The 21,882-nt window shown below is 37.6% G+C and overlaps 1 protein-coding gene and 1 pseudogene across 1 annotated transcript in view; one reads left to right on the forward strand and one right to left on the reverse strand.

Moving 5' to 3' along the window:
- Nucleotides 1-21,882, reverse strand: part of SEMA3E (semaphorin 3E) — a 264,006-nt gene that overhangs the window by 160,694 nt on the left and 81,430 nt on the right. The gene's annotated exons all lie outside the window — the stretch shown is intronic.
- LOC106832423 (small ribosomal subunit protein uS9-like) lies at nucleotides 1,063-15,520 on the forward strand (annotated as a pseudogene).

The following is a 21,882-nucleotide window of genomic DNA, read 5'->3' on the forward strand; positions in this document are numbered from 1 at the left end:
GTTTGAACTCCTTGTCAGGTAGATTGTTTATCTCTGATTCATTTAGTTCCTTTTCTGGAGTTTTTTCCTGTTTCCTTACTTGGAATATATTCCTTTGTCTCCCCATTTGCCTTTTTCTCTGTGCTTATATCTATGTATTAGGTAAGTCAGCTATGTCTCTGATCTTGGAGAGGTGCCCTTATGTAAGAGAGGCCTTGTGAGGCCCAGTAGTGTGCTTCCCTCTCATCACCAGTTCCAAATGTTCCAGGAGTGTCCCCTTGTCTTGGCTACATGTGTCCTTCTGTTGTGGCAAGGTTGCTCTTGCTGCAGGTTCCCAGGGAGGCTCAGCTGTCCCTGTGGCGGGTAGGTTGCAGTGCTCATCTGTGTGTGGCTGCTATTGACCATTCAGTCACTTTGTCAGGCATGGGGAAACCCAATACAGTTGGCTTCAAGGTCTAATAGCACACTCCTGTTGCAGTTTTTCAGTTAAGTGAGTAGGCCTCTAGTATGGCTGGTTGCTAGGTTCAGGGGCTGACAACTTCTGTAGTCCCCTGGCCTGCAAGGCTCTTGTCAGCTCTCTCAGGATTGCAGCTGAGTGGGGCTAGTCCCAGGCATGGAAGCATCCAATTGTTTCAGCCTTTGGAATATGAAGCCAATCCCCTATGTTGCTGTTTGAGAAGCACACGTCTTCTGCAGCTGACAAGCCCCACTGCCTGCAGGGTCACACACCTTGTCAACACAGTCCTGCCCTGTATGCATGCCCCAACCCACTGAAACAGTCCCAGTTGTCCCACTGCAGAGGCCCCACACACTGCACCCACTCCTCATGCATACCCTGCCCTGCAGAGGCAGAGCCATTCATCAGCTGCAAAGGATCCAGGCACCTCACCTATGCAGGCCCACAAGTTGCCTGAGGGCTTGCTATTGGATGAGGCCATTCCGTAGGGCATGCTGCCTGCCCTGGCTGAGCTGTATTAAATTGGTGCTCCAGTGGGTAGGGCAGACCCTGGGCTAGAAGTCCAGGGGAAGAAACTCCAATGGTGTCTGCCAATGTCTATATCAGCACGCTTATACTAGGTCACAATGATGGCTGCTGCCAATGTCTCAGTCTCCGGAGAGGCTTCACTTCTCACTGAGATGTACCCAGAGCCTATCAGGTGAGTCTCTTTTCACCAAAGGAATGTGTACCTTTCTTCTTGGTAACTTTTGGTTGCTTTCTGAAATGGGTGAATTTGTGTGTGAGCCTTTTAAGGGCGGGATTTTTTTCCCCTTATGTCTGATAGCTTTTCTGGGAGTATTCCCTGTTGTTGTTAGTAGTCAGTGAAACCAGATATTATGACACTCATCTTGGTTGTGCTAAGTCCAAAAGCTTATAGCAGTAACACTCCCCCACTCAGATCCCCCACTCCTCCAGGTAAGGCTTCAAAGCTTAGCATTGCTCCTGGCTAGCTGTGAAGTGCTGTAGCTTGCAAAGGTGGCTGTTTTTCTCTTCAGAAGGGAATTTCTGCCTCTCACTTCAGTCAGCACTATCCTTGGTTGCAGGGTATGTTTTAATCCAGTTTTCCGTTCTCTCTCAGGGGTAATATTGTTCCACAGGTAGTTGTAAGTTTTTTGTGCCTGTGAAGGAGGTGAGTTCAGAGTCCACCTATGCTGCCATCTTGACATCATCACTCTTCTTTATTATTGAAGAGTCACAGGCCTAACTGTCATGTTCTTGAACTTGACTTTTGATTTGGAGACTAAACAGTTTCTGCTTGTGATTTTCACAGAGAAAAAGTGATCCTAAGAGAGAACCAGCTTTTAGTTAAGTCAAGGAGTACCAACACTATTCAGGAAAGAGGTCAGAGAATGGAGGTGGTAGAGATGATTTTAAAAATGTAACAAAATCCATATGAATAGAAAAGTTCACCACAAGGTGTTTCAACCCCACCAATCCATGGAAGCTCCATTCAGGAAAGTAATCAAACAGTATTGTCCTGTTAAATTTGCCACTAACTCTCCTGTCATTATTTTCTTTCTCTCTCAGTGGCATTCATCCCAGTTAGCCATTCTGCCATCTTGACCTCTATCTATCCTTGGTTTTCCTGATAACCTTGTATGTCTTCTCCCACTCTGGCCAATAACTCTGTCTGCTTGGTAGAATTTTCTTCCTTAGCTTTCTCATAAAAAATGATATTGTTAAGGGCTTTCCCATTCTACATATTTTCTTTTGGTGTCCCTAGATTACATTTATGACTTCAAATGCATTTTATCAAATTACAAATTACGTTGATGTATTTTTCTTTATTAAGGCTAAACAGGCCATTGTTAGGGCAAGACCATGTCATATCTTTGCATTTCCATTGCCTGAGACCTAGAAGGTAACCAGTTACTGATTTGTTTTTTAAAGATTTTATTTTTTTGCTTTTTCTCCCCAAGGCCCCCCAGTACACAGTTTTATATTCTTCGTTGTGGGTCCTTCTAGTTGTGGCATGTGGGACACTGCCTCAGCATGGATTGATGAGCAGTGCCATGTCCACGCCCAGGATTCGAACCAACGAAACACTGGGCCACATGCAGCGGAGTGTGCGAACTTAACCACTCGGCCACAGGGCCAGCCCCCCAGTTACTGATTTTTGAATGAACTAATAACAAAAAATTAATTCATAGAATCTTCTTTTGGGAAAATGCTTTAAAAATCTCATTAAAAATCTTATAAAAGAGAAAAATTATTTTGCTTAATCATGAGTGAACTATGACACCATTTTACTTTATTAGCTAAAATACTGTTATCTAATGTTTCATAAACTATATAAATCAAGCAAATTAACTTAGTACAAAAAGAACACAGCTTTGAGCAAAAATTACATTTTCATTTACACTTATGCAGGCTTGCCTTATAGAACTTACAAGAATTGCTTTTATCTCCCTTAACAGAGAAATCATACCAGTAGAGAAATTTACAAAATCCCAAATGCATTAATACTCTGTGAATCCAACTGAAGTACATTAGAGGAAAAGATGTTCTCAAGTCTTCCACAAAAGAGTGAAATAAAAGGGCCAAAATTTTCTTGAGGAAACCTGGACCTAATATTCTCAAAGCTGAGAAATTTCTGATATCCCTTTGTGCACTTAGTCAAAAAAAATTTTTAAGTTGTTTCATTACTCACTGAGTTAGCTCTTCCAGGATGCAGAGAACATAATTTGTGCAGTGGCCATGCCACATTCCTAGAAGCAGGTTGTATGTTTGATGAATTTATCCAGTCATTGTACGTAGAACTATGTGTTCTTGGGCTAAAACAACATAGTGACTTCATTGGAGCTCGTTTTTGAACAAAGTTATATGTAATAAGAATATGTTTGTTTTCTTCCTGGTCTTCTTTTAATCATCAGATTTAATATTCTCTCTCTCTTACTCTTTGGGTTTTTTTTTTTTTCTGCTTAGTTTCCTATACTCAAATCACAAATTCAACCCCCAGCTCTCCAACAGTTGTCTAAATCTTTTCTGAACAGTTTCAGATGCATCTGGTAGTCCATTAGTGTCATTGCCTGAAGAAATCTGTCTTGGGGCCTCTAGCCAGCAGCATAGGGGATTGGCTGCATGCTGTTGGTGCATTGTTAGATGACCCATTGCTCTCATCCTGGGGATGCCTTTTACTCCTTCCCCACCTGAATCCCTTCTTCCTGAATCTAACTCTCTTTTGGTTTACTCTTGTCTTTTGGTGGGCACATCCTCTAACAATTTCCTAAGAAATGGTGCATCAAGGTTGACTGAGAACTTGTGTGTCTGAAATGTATTTATTTAACCTCTACATTAATTGATGCTTTGTCTAGATACAAAATTCTACATTGGAAATTATTTCCCTCTGAAATTTGAAGGTATTTTTCTGTTGCCTCCTGACTTTTAGGGTTGAAGCTATGAAGAACAAACCAATTCTAATCCCTGAAAAGTGTCTAAAGTATTTATCTTCTCTGAAACCTCATAGAGCCTTCTTTCTTTCCCAAGTGTTCTAAAATGTTACACTGACCTGTTTTGGTATGAATTTGTGTACTGGGCCCTCTCGATCTGGAAATAAAATTAAGCACAAAGAAATTTCCTTTAATGACTTTATTGATGACTTCTCTCACACATTCCCTATTTTCTCTTTCTTCAGCGTTGGTTCTGCCAACACCTTGATTTTGGACTTCTGGCCTCAAGAACTGAGAGAGAATAAATTTCCTTTGTTTAAAGCCACTCTGCAGTACTTTGTTAAGGCAGTTCTAGGAAATTAATACAACCCCAGTGATCTACTTCCAAGGTTTGTGCTTTGCTGTTTCCTTGGAGTGAGGTGGAGTGGAAAAAGAAAAACTCTGCAATCGGCACTAATATAACCCTCTCAACAGTGAGCACTGATTCCGTGGAGGATGATTTTCACGTCCCTGCTTCTGCCTATATCCACCCAATTACTTCAGATTTTCAAGGATCAGTGTTGTAACTACATTCTGGTGCAAGGACCTCAGAAATATATACTCAAATATGTTTGTACTTAAACTCTGAAAAGCTACGGGTAGGAGAGATATAACAGCAGCATTTTGTTTTTAATACTTCACTCTTGAAATTTAGGAAGTTCAATCTTAGTTGGTAGCAAAGACCAATAATTTCAATTGACTAAGACAACATTTTCATTATAAGTTTTTCTAAGATGCAGATATATTATGAATATTTACAGAGCCCTTTCAATAAGTTTCTTTATTCTTTTAAAATTTTGGTCATTAGTGATTTGGGGGGGCAATCTATATCTTTTGTGGCAATAATTATAAAAACATTTACACAGTTATTATATCTAGAACCTAAGTTTTCCACTAAAGGGATTGAGTGAAAAAATATGTGAATGGTTAAAAAAAAGAAAGAAAGGGGCCAGCCCAGTGGCATAGTGGTAAAGTTTGGCACCTCTGCTTTAGTGGCTTGGGTTTGCAGGTTCGGATCCCAGGTGCAGACCTACACCACTCATCAGCCATGCTCTGGCAGTGACCCACAAACAAAGTAGAGGAAGATCAGCACAGATGTTAGCTCAGGGCTAATCTTCCTCAGCAAACAAAAAACAAAAAGAAAAAGAATAAGTTGTGATGAGGAAGAGATCTTTAAAGCAAAAACAACTCAGAACGCCTGCTTGTGCATTTGATAAAAATGACTTTCTAATGTATGTTTAATTACTCAACTTAGGCAATTACATGCTTATGTATAGTTTTTGTCATAATTCTTACCATATTCCCTCTTTGATAAGACAAAAGTAATTACCATTTATGTCAGTATAGTGAAGATATGGAGCATAAATAAAGTACAAATAGTTTCTATATAATTTTCATTGTAAAAACTAATCTTTAGCAAAGGAGCTATTAAGCATTCTAACTAGGGGAACTCAAGTAAAAATTAAAATAAATCTTGAAGAAAGAAAAACAAATAAATATAAAAAAATCACAAGTATAACATGCAATACTGTCATCTCTTCCTCTGAAGTTAGAATAGCAATTCGGTATTACCAGGGATTGAACAGGAGCTTTGCTGTATCTGACAACATGGTTTAAGACTAGCTGGAATGTATCACAGATTGAGCTGTGAAAAAGGCTGAAGTAACAAACTATAAGATATTATTATCAAGAGCACCAATTTTGGCATAGATAAATAATTTACCCAAACTTCCTTCATAATCACTTCAATTTACTATTTATTTTCATATTAAATACTCACCAAATTATCAACCCAGGCAAAAAAGATTGAACAAGTAAAATCCAAGACCTCATTAGAAAAGCTACTCCTACCCAAACCTTTAATTGCTTTAACATTTTCGCTTACTAATTCCATTTGCAAAATGTGACCCATACAATAAAATACCTATTTAACATGATTAACTTTTCAAGTTATTTTTAAAAATCTTAAAACAAATACATTTTCAGACAGAGAATATTACAGGAAGAAAAAGAAAAAATAAAATTCAAATAAACTTGCAGTGATTTATAAGTCTTCTCTATCTTCAGAGGGTCTTTTATATTTTTTTTAAGGAACCACACTGTAAGGGTTTAAATATGTGAAAAATATGCTCAAGTGGAGAAGTAAATACTTTTTAGATAATGAAACTGTTATGTCTTCACAAAAATCTTCCAGACGAGTTCTGAGATTAAAAGAATATTCAAGTTGCCTATTCTAGTCTCATTAAGGGTTACCTTTTGGTAGAGAATTTCAAATCATTCACATAGTGGTCACTGGAATGTAACATAAGTGTTTTAAACAGTAACTAAAGAATTTTATAACTGCCAGTAGAAGCAGATGGTGAAATATCTAGAAAATTATATTCTTGATCAAAGGGAAGATAGGCCACTGCTCTCCTACCAGGGAGTTGTGTAGTGTGGCATATTCTTTACGGAAAGCATCACGGCCTAAAACTGTACTATAGTGATTGTGTCAATATATTTGCTTTTGTTTGTCCATGACTTGACTTTCCTGCACAGGTTGACTGACTCAGAAAGACACTGACCAAGGTCTAGAGCAGTTAATAGCTGTCTTCGTATGCTCTAGGCAATCGGTGGACAACTGAACTATCTCTGCCAAAAACTAATGAATATGTTTATAAAATAACATATGAGTCTATGGTAAAGAGATTTAATTTCTCATGAAGAAAAAAGGCTCTGCCTTCAAAAAGATTCACAAACACTTTGTGACTGCAGGTAGTCCGGGCAAACAAAGATTTTGTAATCCTAGAGTAGGCTGCGGTTAGCCGGGCAGCTGTTCCAGGGGACCAGACCACTCACTACTGGACTCCAGCTGGTAGATCTAGGATTTACTATTACTTGGAAAGTGGTTGGCAAAAAACCAAGCAGTGTGATGGAGACCCCACCAAGGTGTCTGGAATACATGGAACAGAAATGCTAGGCAGGGATACTGAAGCAAAATCAAGTATTAGTATTCTCTCAGTGATGGAAACTCAACTCTAATTGGACCAAGCATTTTTTTAGAGAGGATTCCTGTGACTGTTATGAATACTGGGGCATTTCTCAGAGTGAAAGGAATCAGAGCTTCAGAGACTAAAATCAAGGACTTAATACTAGTGTGTGCTCTCTCTTTCTCCCCCAACCCTGACACTCATCTGATTATATTTTCCTCTCTTTTTCTATAGTCAGGCCCACTCAGTATGGTGGAGAACAGCTCCAGCAGGCCCAGGGGTGGACTGTATTTAGACAGACCCCTGCAACCCAGGGGAAACTACCCTTCCACCAACACTGCAGAGAATTAAGGGTTATAACTGACATGTGTCTCATGTCCTGACATGTGTCCTGACAAGTGTCTCAGGCCCAGCTTTTGAATCTAATTTTGTATTTAGGGGTATAGAGTACTGTGACTGACCACTATGTCAAGAATTAGCAGTGATTTTTGGATATCCTGATTGTCAGCCTCTCTAAAACTACACAAGTTTCAGAGTAGCTCCCTAAAAAAAAGGAGGTACTCAGCTGAAAAGGGAAATGGGATAACAATTACAACATTAAAGTATGCTTAGACCATAAAATTAGGTAAATGGGATGGGCAAAAAAAGGAAAAGACTGTTAATTTGAGATTATCTAGATGCCCAAGCTTTTCTTTGGAATACTAAGAACCAGCACAATGACAAGCAAGATGAATTTCACACTTTATGGTTGGTGATTTGAAGGTGCCATTATGATAGTCACTCAAGGAAGGATTGCTTAGAAATTCTTTTTTTTTTTTTTTGAGGAAGATTAGCCCTGAGCTAACTACTGAGCTAACTACTGCCAATCCTCCTATTTTTGCTGAGGAAGACTGGCCCTGAGCTAACACCCATGCCCATCTTCCTCTGCTTTATACGTGGGATGCCTAGCACAGCATGGCTTTTGCCAAGCGGTGCCATGTCCGCACCGGGATCTGAACTGGCGAACCCCAGGCCACTAAGAAGCTAAACGTGCAAACTTAACTGCTGCGCCACTGGGCCGGCCCTGCTTGGAAATTCTTAAGGAAGGTGGGCTGCTTTTCTATCACTATAGACTAGAAGAGAAACTTTTAATATCAGATGTGCCATTGCTAGGACAGGAGTTTCAAAGATGCCCTACATGTTAGCTACACTAGCCAATTTATGTTGGCTAATTCTATGATTAGTCCACACTAAGTGGTTCTCGCTTACCACATCCTAGCTCTAGTTTCTCATTGATTGGCCTGCTTAAGTGTCTGTTGCCTCCTAAATCATGGGTCCCTTAAACAGATAGAGGGTGCATCCTCATTGGTATCTCCCATAATAAGTACCACAGTGGGGATGGGTGCCTAGATGTTTGCCAAGTGCAATGAATGATCAGGTGTTCTATTCTAGGTTGAAGTTTCCCAGAGGTAAAAAACGGAGATCATTAAATATCTTAAAAATGTATGAAAACCAAAAGAGTAAACCATATATGATGGAGAAAGACATTATATAGATGGATGTCATAAATAAAATTTGCATATCTTCTTCAAATTCTTTTCATTATATATTAGAACAAAAATAAAGAAAAAAATTAATTCAAATTGGAAAGAACTGCCATTTTTGGTACATTTTTAGTATCCTGTTTCATTATTTAAAAATTTTAAGTAGATTATAAAAGATAGATTAAGATATCTTGAAACTTTGTCAAGTTACGTGTCAAAATAAGATCAATACACTTATTTATACCCTAAAAATTATTACTTAAAAACATTAAATATAGGTATTTTTCAATATGCATTTACACTATCAGATTTGAATTCAGGTTTTATTCATCCACACCTACTATGTGCTACCAACTTTTCTAGGCCCTGGGAATAACGCAGTGATCAAAATAGATGAAGTCTCTATTCGAACGAACTTACATTTCAATGGACACAGAGATAGAGTTCATGTTGCTAACTGTTTACCACAAGGCTCCTGCCACTATTCTTATATTCTTTACAAGAGCCTTATGGGATAGGTAATATCCCATAATATTATTGTCTCCATTTTACACATTAGAAAACTGAAGAATAGAAAGTTTAATTTGTAAAAGGTCTTAAATAACCAGTATTAGAATTGAAATATAAACTAGGTAATTTGGCTCATAATATGGCTTCTGAACCACTTTGCAATACTGACTCTCATGGTAAACAAATATAAGAAATAAATTTTCTTAATGTTATCTTTATAAATATAGAAGATAACTTCTTGCTCACAAAAAATAATAGGATTTATTTCTTTGAAAATACTTGTCACTCTTTAGAGCAGATAAATACTGAATTTCAATGCCTAATGAAAATGTCTCACCCCTCCTGCCTGATCTCCCCTTTACCAATTTTGGCTCCATGCCTTAACAAACTTGACCTCATTCCTTCCTTCTTTGCTTCAGTTCTGAAGATAGGCACTGTGATGTGCAGTGACACCCTCCTTTAGGAATAAAGGCATTTATTTCCACAGTTGTTGAGAATGCTGCCAACAGAGTTCAACTCTCAACCCTTCCAGGAAATTTCTCAGCTGAAGAGAGGAAGAGAGCCACATTACCCGAGGTCAACCCTCTGCCTAGGGTAGCCTATATGCTACGCCTGATCCATGTAGGGTAAAATGCAGGTCAACTCTGAAGGATCATCCCAGTTTCAGAGCTCCTCTTGCATTAGGCTGAGGCCATCGCTGAGACTACATCTCCATTCAACCCTTCCTCACTGCCCAATCTTGGTATCTTCCCTTCTCCTCCAAAGAACACTCTCTAATAAACTTCCTGCATGATAACCTCTCTCAGAGACTGTTTCTCCAAGAACCCAAATTGCTATACGCCCCAATATTAATTCCAGTTTGTCAAATTTCCATTTCCAGAAACTCTACAGATGAGAGATAATATACAGGTTTATGGATCAGTGTCATGAAGAAATACAATAGGAATAAGCTTTATTTATGGCCTTTATTTATTTATGAAGCTTAAATTGGATGTAACTCCATCAAAAGATAAAAAGAAGCAAAGGGTCACTTTGTATTCATTCTTTTATTCTATAAAGTTCTCTCCTGTATTTTGTTGTAGTACTATATTCATGCTCTTTTTTCTCTTAAAAAATAGATCTTACATATTCTAGTTACTTTAATTTTTATGGTACTGACTTTCCAAATCTCTAAATCACTTTGGTCACTCTAAACTTATTCTACAGTATAGTTTTCAGCATGAGAGTTGTCCTCCTGCATCTTTTTTCTTTTAATTATTCCCAAGAGATGAGCAAGGGACACATACCAATTATGCATATAAATTTTCATCACCAAAACTGAAAATGCTCATGCTGATTTGTGAAATACTTTACATATTTATTTTGAATAAATGTTTTTAATATTTACTAAATCCTGTATTCAGAAATATAGTAATTTTATGATTGTTTAGGTTACAGTTTCCACAGAAAACATTGCTACTTATTGAATTATTATTTCTTTTGTGTTTTTTCTAATTTTCAAAAAGTTCCAAGTAGAAATGACCATGATAGCATAGTACAAAGTATTTATGATTTAAAATAAAAGAATGGATTCATTGGTTGAGAAGCAATATTACAATCCACAGTCAGATTTTCTTTATGAACTTTCCTAGTCTCCATCCTGATGCTTCTTATCTATGCGGCCTTAGGCACATCATTTAAATTTTGAGCTTCAATTTCTCTTCTGTAACATCAGCAATCTGCTTTGTCTAACGTAGAGAGTTTTTATGAAGAATCAAATAATGTTAAAAAAATTAAAACTAGAGAATACTGTACAAATATAATGCACTAATAATAATTCCATTGACAAGGAGACTGATGGGTCCCACAGCAGTTGTGTTATACAAAAGTGAACCATCCAGTTGTCTAACTGAACATTAAAAATGCATCCAGAAGTTATTTGACACATAGGTTATATTTTAATACACTAGGGGCTGTGCTTACTGATGCTCAGATCTGCCTCCTTCTAAGCCTTTAGTGTCTTAGTTTCATTGCCTCAATAATTTTGTTTACATGGCATCAAATAGGGATATCACACAGTTTCTCAGATATTTGCCATTCAACTGGCACTGTGAACTCAACTGTGCATTAACTACTCTAATTCTCATTTCTTTCCTGACCTCTCAAGTTGATACTATATCTTTCAATTGGGACTAATTAAATAAATCATTGAAGAATCACAAAATGGAATACTATATAACCATTAAAAAGCAGTAGTGGGGCTGGCACAGTGATGTAGTGGTTAAGGTTGTGGGCTCTGTTTCGGCAGCCTGGCATTCATGGGTTCAGATCCCAGGTGTGGACCTACACACTGCTCATCAAGCCATGCTGTAGTGGCATCCCACATACAAAAAACAGAGGAAGATTGGCACAGATGTTAGCTCAGGGACAATCTTCCTCAAGCAAAAAGAGGAAGATTGGCAACAGATGTTAGCCCAGGAACAATCTTCCTCATCAAAAAAAAGAAAAAGCAGGAGTAAGTTTTATTTGTTGTACATGGAACAACTCCTTAGATTATATATTTTTTTAATTCAAGATTCTAGTCAGTAGAGCATGAATCCAATGTGTTTGTGGAAATACATATATTTCACATATATATTATAAGCTACATATATTATACATCAGATTCATATGTCTATATATACATATTACATACTTAGACACATGTCTACACACACACACATACATGTTTTCCCTGAAATGATTATGCATTTTCTTAAAGAAAGGGAATTTGGTATTTGTAAGTGTAAGAAAATTTTTATTTTGGCACACACAATCAAAAAAATATATTTATAAGATAGAATCAGCTTGCCCTAATAGCTGCCTAATATTATAACTCTTATTATTAATACTTAAGGTGATCATTTTGTTTATTCCAGTATAAACATTTCTTTCTATCATGTAAGGAAATCAAACAAGAAGCAAACATCTTGGGAAAATTCCTAAATCTTAGTTTGTTTTAAACAATAGGTCATTTTGTGTCTGCTTCTTGATTGGAATATTTTTAATATAGATGTGTTCAAATATCTATATTTTTTTCATGTTTATATGACATTTATTTATTTAAAATTTACCTTCCCATTTAGAACAGATACTAAGTATGAAAATGCATGCATTTTAAGATACCAAAATGTTTCACTTAAGAAATATTTTACTTCTTTTTTGTTGTAAAAATTATACGGGAAAGATTTATTTTCTTTTTGATTAATTTGAACCACCTTAAGACATAAAACCAGCACGTACAAAAATAATTCCAGCATAAATATTTACATCCCACTGTGCCCTGTGAGCATCCGCAGGAGCTGGGGCATTCGACCTTTCACTCTCAAACCCAAACAATAAACGTGGCTTTTTAAAATTTAGCATGTGTTACTGATCATTATTTCTTCTAGGTAAAAGCATGTAAAAATTAAGGAAATCTGAAGGAGATATTTTTCAATGCAAAAATTTAAAAAACAAATCAGGGAACTTTTTAGAATTTCAGGCTTTTTCATTTCATTGCACTTTTATTTTTCTTGTTACAGTCTTTGACTCTTTTTGAATCTGAGAACATAAAGTGGAGCTAGGAAGCTGTTCTTACATTCTAGAGAATAGGGTTTAATGAATATTGACAGTCATAAGAATTTAGGAAACCCATATTCAACTGCCTTTCCTCTTCAGAACTAATTAAACTCAAAGCGATTTAATGTCTCTGTCTCCTACTGCAGCATGAACTACATGAGGGCAGACACCAAGTCAGTCTCATTCTACTTCTAGAGAGAAGCACATAGTAGAGTCACTGGCACATAATAGGAATTCAATAAATAGTTTCTGAAAGGATGAATGAGTAAATGTATGAATGGGCTGCATAATAACATGAAGCGAGTTGTAAACTTTTCTTCATGAAGAAAAAGAATTTGCTGTGATGGAAACAATCTAAGCAGGAATCTTGATACCTGGCATCTGGTTTCTTCTCTGCACTTATTCTAACTTACTCTCATTACTTCAGTTTAATAAGAAAATAAAATAAAATAAAAAGGGGACAGATGATTATAAATGATTTTGAAGTCCTTTCCAGTTTTTAGATATAATCTAGGTGAAATTATTACCTGTTTAAAAAAACAAAAATAAAACAAATGTGAGGCTACAGTCTTGCTTTGTCTATTGGTGTTCATTTGTTAATGAAAGACCATGTGATCTGTAACGTGAGGAATTCTCACCAGAGTTCCTGTTTCATATGTGTCTTTAATGAAGATGAACACTAAATTCTGAAGACAATTTTGGTTTTCTCATTCACCCCCTACAACTCTCTAGGATTTCTCCATCCCCCAAACAGGACTATCTTAACTACACCAATAAGCCATTCTATTACTTCCTGCTGTATCGTTCCCTCCCTCCCACCCTCCCCCTCCACCTGTCTACTTGAATTTCCTTATGGCATCATGTGGAGTACTAGGATTTGCAACCTAAATGGGAGCCTCCTCTTTCTCATCTCAATTCACATTTGAGTCACATGTGGAAAGAAAACAAGCAAGGTCAGGAGGCAGAAGAAGAGAGGAAAACAATTAAATGTCATAGAAATCTTTATCTGAGACAAGACCTGGAGATGAGGTATTTCAGGTCCCTCTTGTGCCTCAGGATTATTCCATCCTGGGGGAAGTTACGACATCTCAAACTTCCTTCCCTTTTGTTACTCTGCTTAATTGATATTTGAATAATTAAAAAGAAGGAGGAGGAGGAGAAGTAGTGAGTTATTGGAACTGCTGTCAGTCAGAGGGCTGAGGCACTGCTGATGGGTAAGGTTCTTTCCCGCCTGCCTTCCCAGCTGTGCTTTAGGCCACTGTCCCCAAAAGGAGCACTCTCTCCTTGCTAATATCCATGACTGCATTTCTAGAAGGGCTTTGTGGGGAATCTGAATTGGCCACCCCAAGATCTGCCTCTTTGGCATGAGGATTATTTTGGGCTGGTTACTTTTAAAAACTGCAGGCATGAGAGAAACTCTAAAAAGTAGAAGTTATCCTTTGTAAGATACATTTACATTTGTAAAGGAACTCTCCATCTGCAAAGGTGTCTCCCCCTCTGTACCTGGAAGAAGAGGGGATGACCTTATCTCTAGAAACTCTTATCATTACAGAAGGCAAGGACTTAAATCTGCATAATAACCTTACTCTTATTTACTGTGCTCTTCTGGTAATCTCCCATAACTGGCTCCTTGCACACCCCCCTCCCACCCCGCAACATCCTCCTTTGTCTTTCGCTGAGGGTGCTATTTAAGGCGAGAGCTTCGGCCATTTTGGTGAGTTGCTCAGTTTGCCTGCCTGAGTCTCTCCCATGTATACATGTTATAAAGTTTTGTTTAATTTTCTCCTGTTCTTCTATCTCATGTGAATTTAATTTGTAGCCTAGCCAGCAGAAGGACCTACAGTGGGTAGAGGAAATGTCTTCCTCCCCTACCTCTTCTTGCCTCTGGAGTTCTCCTCTTCACCTCAAGTGCTGGTACCAATTCAAGTATTGTTCTATGCAACATATTCCATGGGAAGAGAATGCAGCTCCCATTTTAAGCCTATGCCAATTCCAGGTAATTTAAAGCAGCTTTCAAACTTTTTAGACCATGCCCACAGATAACAATTAGATACCCCTTTGCAGGCAGTACACATACTTGTAAAACATATCTGAAAACAAGGTTTCACAAAACAATACTTACTCTTACCACATGCAATACACACTATTTTTTGATTTACGTCAACTCATACTTTTATTAAAAAAACACTGGCTGGACGAATTAAATCACAATCTCTTGGGCAGAGGCTCAGGCATCAGGATTTTTTTTATTAAGCATTCCCCCGGTGATTCCCACGTGTGGGTAACTTTGGAAACCACCATTCGAAAGAGTTTTCAGGTGATTCTCTTAGATCTTGAGGAATATGGTTTTACTTGCAAATAATGTTTCACCTTTTCATTTAAAATCATTATATTTCTTAATTTTGTTTCTTCTTTTATTGTATTATCCAGAATTTTTAAAACAATGTTAGATAGTATTAAAAGCAAGTATCTATTAAAAAAAAAAAACACCAGTTGTGGTGCCACGTGGTAAGGAGCTCTAGTCTACACCCGCGCCATTAAAAGGCCCACTGCCCTCTGCGCGGGTCTTCCGAGGCAAGAACACAGCCACAGCCCTGGCGCGCTGCAAACGGGGCAAAGGCCTCCTCAAGGTGAACGCGCCCTGATGGAGCTGCGCACGCTGCAGTGCAAGCTACTGTAACCTGTTCTGCTTCTGTGCAAGGAGCCATTATTGGCGAGGACTCACGTGTCCATGTGAAGGTTAGCGGTCACATGGCCCAAATTTACGCAATCTGCTAGGCCACCTCCAAAGACCCAGTGGCCTATTACCAGAAATACATGAATGAGGCTTCCAAGGAGATCAAAGATATCCTTATCCGGTATGACCAGATCCTGCTGGTAGCTGATCCCTGTCACTGCTAATCCACAAAGTTTGGAGGCCCCCGTGCGGGTGCTCACTCCCAGAAATCCTACCGACAAGCCCACATCATGAGCATCAGAGTTCATCTTTATAATAAAGAATGGTTGGGGGATTTAAGGTTAAAAAATAAATAAATTACTGGATTTGGCCCAGAAACTGCATACTCTATTCAACAGTCACAACTCAGTCTGTAAATCAGCTGATCTAGAGCAGGAGCCAGCAAGCTGTGGCCCATGGGCCTGGCCAGTCAGGTCAGCCACCTGTTTTTGTAAATAAAGTTGTGTTGCGTACAACCGCACCCACTTTTTAACGTGTTCTCTATGGCTGCTTCCCTCCAACAGCGGCAGAGTTGAGTAGTTGTGGCAGAGACCGAGTGGTTCACAAAGTCTCAGCTTTTTCCTACCTGACGCTACAGAAAGTTAGCCACCCCCGCTTGTTTAAGTCTTTTGCTTTAGGAGGGACGGAATTACCGTAAGAAGCAAAGCTGTTAGAAAAGCTATCCGGATCTAACTCTTGAATGGTCTGGTATTCCAACCTAGGGATGAGCTTTTTCCCCGGGGTCAAGAATGAACCATTCCCAGGTAGGAGTAAAGCCCTTTTCTGATCAACAGGCTCCAACTGAGTTCTAAAACCCTGAAATTTGAGCACATTAGGCAGGGATGAAATTATATCTTGTTCCTTGTGCCTTTCTAGGTTCCAAGAGTTGATGTTTCCTGTGAATCCACTAAATGTGCACTTAGCCTTTGCTTAGCTTTGATATGAAACTCCTGGAATTAATAACCTCCTTCCTATTTTTAGATAAAGACTCCTGCCTGAGTCTCATCAGAGGGTTTCATAACTCTGGACCATGTTCAGTGGGCATCCTGGCTCCACCTAAAGGTGGCTTTCACCAGTTTTCTAAGGAGAGGTTGTGATGGGGACCAACTATGCTTCCTGGCTGAAGCTGCTGTGGTTTTGACAGCACATAAAATTAGCTGCAAGCCCATTAAATTAAAGGTGGCCAAGAGACCGGTAAAAAAAAAAAGCAATCTTTTTTTCCAGCAGGTAATGTTTAATTCATTCATTAAGCTGACATGGTAAACATTTATACTATGCATCTCTAGCAAATATGCTTTGCTTTAAGTAAGCATGACAGTCATAGAGTTCTTAATGGCAACTTAGATTCTATTCACAGTTGCGTCAAAGACAACGTTAAAGGACCTGCTGTCGACCTTGAGAATGATTTCTAAAGCTATATTGTTCTGAGTTATAATCTAAAGCTGTATTTTTATATCTTTTCATATTCTAAAAGGTATGGTAAGAAAAATATGCTTGAGGCAAAAGGTCTCAATTAATTATTTTAATGTTTTATGTTATTTCCCAGGTGGGTTTCATTAACAGAGGTTAGAAAAACAGAAAGATCTTCACAACATGCAGTGGAGTAGATAAATATATTTTGCTTAAAAATAATGGTCCTATAAATGGCTTATGAAAAGACTTGTAAAAGAAAAAACTTCCAAACCTAAATTATGATTAAATCTTTATTATATATAAAAAAAATCAAGGTAGTTTCCAAAGAGAATGATTATGTGTCAAAAGTGAGATGTGAAGAATGCAGAAAGATTAATAAAACCAAGGAGGATCTCATTAATCAAACATTCCCAAGTGGAATAAATGATTTGATTTGAATTTGCCTCTATATCCACCAATGATGGAATCTGCTTTTTTTTGTGAAGCAGCCAAAATGTCAGCTTGATAAATGGGGTAATTTTTTCAAAAGTATCTACTGTGTTGTTTTTCATATGCTGATGAATGTACATAGTAAAACTAAGATTATTTGCTAAAAATCTAAATAAAGCTTTGATCACTTTGACTAAGAAGATTTGATTTTTTTTAATGAATTGACCAAATAAAAACTTTAAACTGAATTGCTGTTTAATGGTTGAATATTCAGGGAAATAACCGCAACATCAAATGATTTTAGTTTTCCAGGAAAACATCTCAGACCAACTAAAACTAGTATCTGTTACTAATATCATATTTAGGGCTTTGAATAATCAATAACAATTTAGAAAAATAGTGTAATTGCTTATATATTTCAGATTTGATATGAAAGTGCTTGAGGAATAATTAGGTTAGTGTTTCATTTATATGGCACTTTGTCTCCTGAATCACTTGAAAAATATGGTAAAGATTTATGTGCTCGTCTATCTAAAGCAAAACAAAATAAGTAAAGCATCTTGCCAATAAAATGGCCCAGTTGAATTTTTTAATAATGTGATATATAGAGACAGTTTAAAAAAACACCAAGAATTTTACAATAACAATTTGGGAAGATTATTGCCAAATGAATATAAATATCCAAAATGAAAAAACAACACAAAGAAACAACAAAAAACAGTGTTCCAAGTATATTAATAATATCCGCAGTGACAGTGACCTCATTTTGGCTACCTAGAAAGGGAATAACTTTTGTGGCTAATTTTATCATAGCTTTTTGATGAAAATATCAAATATTTAGTTTCTATTTTACTCAAAGTTATCCATTGCTATGGACTGAATTTTATCCCCCCCAAATCCACAGGCTGAAACCTTCACCCTCAGTGTGACTGCATTTGGAGCTAGGGCTTTTGGGAGGTGATTAAGGTTAAATGAGCTTGTAAGGGTGGGCCCTAATCCAGTAGGGTTGGTGGCCCTATAAGAAGAGATCTCCTTCTCTTGCCCTCCTCATCTGAGTACACAGCCAGAAGACAGCCAACTAATAGCCAGGAAGAGAGTCTTCACCAGAAACAAAATCTTGATCTTGGACATCCCAGCCACCAGAACTATGAGAAATAAATAAATTTCTGTTGCTTAATCTATCCCACTTCTGGTATCTTGTTATAGCAGCCCAAGCAGACTGACATACATGTTCACAGTTTAAATAGTCAAGTAGTTCTTCAATATTTGTTATAAAAATAGCCATGCTTCTGCACTGCACTTCTCCCCCACTCCAATTCCCAATCCTTCGAGCCGTGGTTCCTAACTAGGGAAAACCAACCTTCTACCCTCACGTGCGGGGCCATTTGGTAATGTCCAGAGACATTTTTGGTTATTATCACAAATGGGGAAAGGGAGAGAGGGTTGCTATTGACATCTAGTAGGTAAAGGCCAGTGATGCTTTTAAACATTCTACAATGCTTAGGACAGCTCTGTAGAACAAGGAATGATCTGACCCCCAAATGTCAATAATGCCCAGGCTGAGGAACTTTGCCTTAGAGGCAATCACTTTTATGCTATAACTTTTTTTTTTTTTTGGTGAGGAAGACTGGCCCTGAGCTAACATCTGTGCCAATCTTCCTCTATTTTGTATATGAGACGCCACCACAACATGGCTTGATGTGTGGTGTGTAGGTCCACACCCAGCATCCAAACCCACAAACCCCAGGCCACTGATGCAGAGCACACAAACCTAACCACTATGCCACTGGGCCAGCTCCTATGCTATAACTTTTTAATGTTTACCTTCAAATCTCTAAATAATATGGTTGTTTTCCTGCTGCTTAATTTTTCTTTCTTTTTTTTTTTTTACAGTTTTATTGAGGTATAATTCACATACCATACAATTCACTCATTTGAAGTGTATAATTAAATGGCTTTTAGTATATTCACAGCTAAGTCCGACCATCACCACAGTTTTAGAACATTTCCATCACCTCAAAAAGAAACCCAATACCCTTTAGCTATCACCCCTCTACCATGTCCTCCCCCTTGTTGCCTGCCTTACCCCTCTCCCAGCCCTAAGCAACCACTAATCTACTTTCTCTCTCTATCAATTTCTGTCTTCTGGACTTTCTTATGAATAGAATCTTATAGTGTATGGACTTTTGTGACTGGCTTTTTTCACTTAGCATGTTTTCAAGGTTCATCCAAGTAGTAGCATATATCAGTATTTCATTCTATTATATAGATATACCACAGTTTGTTTGTCCATCCTTCTGCTGATGGACATTTGGGATGTTTCCACCTTTTGGCTATTACGAATAATGCTACTATAAAACATTTGTGTACAAGTTTCTGTGTGGACATATATTTTCATTTCTCCTGGGTAGCATTGCTTGGTCATATGGTAACTCTATGTTTAATCATTTGAGGAACTGTCAGCTGTTTTCCAAAGCAGCTGCACCATTTTACATTCCCACCAGCATTTCATGAGAGTTCTGATTTCTCCACATCCTCGCCAATACATTTCTGACTTTTTGATTCTAGCCATCCTAGTGGGTATGAAGTATTATCTCATTGTGCTTTTAATTTGCATTTCCCTGATGACTAAGGATGTTGAGCATATTTTCATGTGCTTATTGACCATTTGTACATCTTCCTTAGAGAAATGTCTATTAGAATTTCTGTCTGTCTCTCATCCTACCACAGCAACTACCATAATGTACATGCATACATCTCATTCTTTTTCTTCTAATATAATGAAATTGTACTTTTGTTAAAACAATTTTTTGTTATTACAGTCTTATATTATTATAACTATGTAAATATTTAGCTGAACCATATAGTTTATTATGGTTTCATTTTTTCTTCCCCCTTTGGAATAACTGTCTTCTTCTTGTTTTTTTCTATGTGCTTCTCACTGCCATATCTCAGAACTCTTTCTCCAGTTGTTATCAATCTCCTCTTAATACATTAAAATCAATTTTATCTTCTTGAATAAATCTCTCCTGGAGCATTCTGACCTGTCCTAGGTCAGCCATACAAATATTATTTGTGGATCTTTCTTCACAGTCACCTAGAATTCTCTACCTTCTCTCTTTTGTTGAAGACTGGTTTTCTGGATCGCATGACTTTCGCCTTCTTGGTTCTCTCTCGTCTTGGTAGAACACATCCTCAGTAGCTTCCTGAGAAAGTGTACGTGGGAAGCAAAATTTTAGAGACTTTACTTCATTCATACCATTTAATTGATAATTTGGCTTGGTGTAGAATTCAAGATTGGAAACGATTTTGTCTCAGAACTTGGAAGAAATTGGTTTACTGTCTTCTGGCTTAGAGCTGCTATTGAGAAGTCCATTGCCTTCTGACACTTGTCCTTTGTATGAAACTGTTTTTTCTCTAGAAGCTTTTGGGATATGCTCTTGGTCCTGCTACTTTGAAATTTAATGATAATGTGTTTTAGTTTGAGTCTTTTCAATCCTTATACTAGTCTTTCAATTCTAGGATATATTCTTTCATTATTTTACTAATTATTTCTTCTTCTCTGTTTTCTGTTTGTCTTTTTGTTTTCCTTTCACTGAGATTTCCTTAATCTAACATCCAACTCATCTACTGATTTTTTTCAAATATCACAAGTTTAATGTAAAGAGTTCTTTTTTTCCCTGATTAAAAAAACAAGTATATTTTCATGAGTCCTCTTATCTCTAAGGATATCAAGAAGTTTATTTTTCTTTCTTTTTTGTTTAGTTGTATCACTTCTGTATAACCTCTGTTTTACTTGGTTTTTTATAGCAGTTTGGATTCTTTATTAGAGTCTTTCCTCGAGTACCTGGTGAGACTCATGGCTGTCCGCTCATATATAAGACTGGGATCCTAAAAAGTTGATTAGAAGCTCCAGTTGGGGAGGTGGGGCTTTTCAATTATAGGCCCATAGGGTGGTTTTGTTTGGCAACTTTCTAAGGAAGTGTAGGATCTTACCTTTGGGCTGGTCTCATTCATCACAAAAGATTCTTTTAATATTTTTATGTTAGGTATAGCCTAGTGCCAGGCTCTGAGAGCCCAGGAGGAAAGAGAGCTGGAATTTCAAAATGCCTTAGTAAAATTTCTCTTTATCTTTAGATTTTTTAGAAGAGCTATCCTCCCTCTCAACTTACCTGGTATCTTCTAGCCAGAAAGCCTCTGCTTTATCCTCTACAGGTAATAAACCTTAAATCTTCTGATAATAGAGAGAGCAGCAGACAGCTGGTTGTAGAGAAGGGAAGGAGAGTCTCATGTCCTAATTACTTCTAAAACAGACTTTCAACCTATCTCCCTGTGTAGCCCCACCTTATCTCAACTTCAGAGAATCTGGTAGGCCAATTCCTAAACTTTTAGGGTGTTCCCTGGCAGATTGAATTTATTCTCAGTCTTTACTACAGATTAAGATCCAGCTTTCTTGGTCTGCTAAATCTGTTACCACTTACCTCTTTGGTTTTCAGCCTTCAAAATGTAATTGCTGCTAGGTCCTGTTGCATTCTCTTAAAGTCATTGCTGCCATGTTTCCCACCTCATTCTTTTTTCCTAATATCATTCCTACCAAATTTTCCATTGGTATTATCCACATTTAGTTAGTTTTGGAGAAAAAGTGGAGGTTAATGTGCATGTTCAATCTGTCATATTTAACCAAAAAAGCCTTCTTTCCTTTTTTTGGTGAGGAAGATTGGCCCTGAGTTAACGTCTGTTGCCAATCTTCTTCTTTTTGCTTGAGGAAGATTGTTGCTGAACTAACATCTGTGCCTATTTTCCTCTATTTTATATGTGGGGTGCCACCATAGCATGG

The sequence above is a fragment of the Equus asinus genome, chromosome 1 (assembly GCF_041296235.1).
Source record: "Equus asinus isolate D_3611 breed Donkey chromosome 1, EquAss-T2T_v2, whole genome shotgun sequence".
Lineage (NCBI taxonomy): Eukaryota > Metazoa > Chordata > Mammalia > Perissodactyla > Equidae > Equus > Equus asinus.